The sequence below is a fragment of the Nylanderia fulva genome, unplaced genomic scaffold, assembly GCF_048542155.1.
Source record: "Nylanderia fulva isolate GAGA-0341 unplaced genomic scaffold, ASM4854215v1 Scaffold828, whole genome shotgun sequence".
NCBI classification, from domain to species: Eukaryota; Metazoa; Arthropoda; class Insecta; order Hymenoptera; family Formicidae; genus Nylanderia; species Nylanderia fulva.
Window position 1 is genome coordinate 25,434 of NW_028190948.1, and position 2,871 is coordinate 28,304.

Sequence of the window (2,871 nt, forward strand, 5' to 3'; positions counted from 1 at the left end):
CACTCGCTGGCCATGATGTGGCTGGGGGTCCCCCCCCCCTTTCCCCTTTCACCCCCTTGCTTTTTGCCCCCGGGGCCGCACCTTTGCATTTTAACTTTTTCCCTGTCATCTCAAAAAACGCATCGCGGCAGCCCCCGACAAGCGACGCCGAAAGCGCACCCCAGGGAGGGTGGCCGATCCCCACGCGGGCGTGCCGCTTTGGCAATCCTGCTTGGGTTCAACTGGGTCCTTAAGGCGTTTTTGCCTTTAGCCTTTTTTTGAAACCCCCGCGTGGGCAGCCCCCGTAAAATTGCACCGATTGCACCCCCGGGCCAGTCGCCACGCGCGTGTTGCTTTTCATTTTTTTTGCGTTGGGTTCAACCTGGGTCCCTTAAGGCGTGTTGCCTTTATGCCCTTTTTGGAACCACCGCGTGGCCAGCCTCGTGAGTTGCACCGAGTGCACCTCAGGGGCCGAATCGCCCACGGGGGCGTGTTGCTTTTCAATAATCTTGGCGTTGGGTTCACTTGGTTTTTCCTTAATGGTGTTGGCCTTTAGCCCTTTTTTTGAAACCCACCGCGTGGCCAGCCCCGTGAGTTGCACCGGAGCGCACCCCAAGTGCCAAATTCGCCACGTACTTTTTCCTTTTCCGGATGTTTTGCTGACTTCCAAACTCTACTGCCCTGACTTCCTTCCGTCCTCAAGGTCCGGGCCCATAGCCCTGGGACCGGGTTCCATTTTTGCCCTCATTTCTGGGTGACTGCCCCTTTGGACAAACTCCCGGCGAACCTCCCCGCTTGCCTCATGCCGCAGAGAAACACCGGTGTTCTTAGATTGTTCCACTTGCATGTCCGATCCATCGGCCGGTTTCCAGCCACAAACGTATGCGGCGTCCCCGTTAAGGACACCTTGCGGACCTTCGCCCCGACATTCGACAGACCCCCCGGGATGGCGCCTGGGAACAATCCGTATTTTTTTCGAGGCCCCAGAGTTTGTAAGGGGAAGCGGCGAGCTCCGGGCCGAAAAACTCTGGGGGCCAAGTCTTAGGACCCCCAGTTTTTGGGCTATCGGTTTGTTTTACCGATTTTTCGTTTCCATTTCCTAGATTATTTGTCCAGATTTTGTGCTGGTCAATCTAGTCATTCGCAGTTTCACTTTTGTTTTAAACTCTCCTTCGACTCTTTTGGCATTCACGCCTCGGCCCTTTGGGTCTGTGTGCGAAACAAGCAAGAGGGGGCCACGGGACTCACACTAGGTGTGCGCGCCACATATGAGCCCTTTGGTCTTTTCGACTCCGACTCGTGGCAATGCTGTGCTAGTAAGTAGATAGGGACGTGGGAATTTCGTTTTTAATCCCATTCATGCGCGTCACTAATTAGATGACGAGGCATTTGGCTATGTTTCGTCTACGGTGCGCGACGACTGCTACAAAATCACAGTCGCCAAGTCGCCACCGACAACATATTGCAGAGCTGTTTACTGTTGGGGTGTTCGCAGTCAACACCCTGGAGCGTGAAGGTCGGAGCTAGCCAAAGGCAGCTCGTACTTTCACCTCGACCATTCACGCAATCATTCAAATCGCGCGATTGATGCGGAGGCCCCCAACTCTAACAGGCCATCCATCATGCACCACCAGATGAGGCCACGTTCCGCCTTTCCTTCTTTTAAAAACGCGATGTCATTGCTTTTAAAACGTTTCCAGTCAGCCATGAGCCCCCCCAAAACTCGAGTCTTTCAACGTTCGGAGCTGGGCGACTTAAACCCAGCTCTCGCAACTCAGACTCGCTTCGCGAGCTCAAGACACCTCGCCACGAAATTTTTTATGGCGGTAAAACGAACTTACTTCGAGGTACTCCTGTGCGCTCCGCCACAGCGGCGCCAGATCTTACATGATCGGTACTCTCCCCATTACGCTCGGGGGGGGACTCTCCAACGGCGTTTCGCTAGACACTACTTGCCGTCACGACCACTGCCTCACCAAACCCCTTTGCGATGGTCAGGTCTGGCCGCCTCCGGCCGGCAGACTTCGAATACGCTTGTTCCGGGATCGACGCGCCATCCCTTCTGCTGTAAATAGCCACCAACTTGACGGCATAGGCGTCCATGCCGCAGATTCTCCCTCCGTGCTTTCTGAAGCAGCGTTGCACGCAGTGGGCCGGCGTCTCGGTTTCGGGACAACCGGCACGACAGCGATTATCGCGCTCATCACGACCTCGGGAGCATCTCGCTCTAGACGGTATGCAGTTACCCGTATGTTGGTGATTTGTGCACGTAGTCGGCACCTGGGATGGCATCGCGCCAGCCGATACCCAGTAGGAGCTCAGGTTGGAGGCCCCCAACCTCTCTGAGTCCACTCCCATCGCACGACTCGCGCAACCGGGCCGCCACTGTGTCTGAGCTCAGCGGTTGTAGTCACCTATGGCCCCGCACTCGCATCTGGTTTTCACACCAGACAAGCTGCCTAGCCACATACGTGGTTTCGGCAGCCGGGGGCATGCTGCGGGGCAGAGTACTCCGACAAACCGCTGCAGTCGGTTATGTTTCCCAATTGGGGATCAAAGTTCTCAATAGAGCTTCCAAGCCCGCCACTCTGTATCGGCGCATGCAGGTATCCAGCAGGGAAAATCATGGGAAAACGCAGCCATCGTCGCACCGCAGTGCGTACGATGAATCCTTAAACCCCTTTAGGGTTTGGCCGAGACCGTACCCAAATGTCCAAACGGTGATAATACCGTGGAAGGAGACAGTCACGCAACAACCTCAGCCGCTGTTGCGGCTAAGAGGTGCCCTCGTGAGTTTGCTCGATGGCCTGAGCTAAGGGGGATCGCTTGCGATTTTCCCTAGCACCTGTGTACTCGCAGCCCAGATACTCCAGCATCGACCAGGGATCTTTG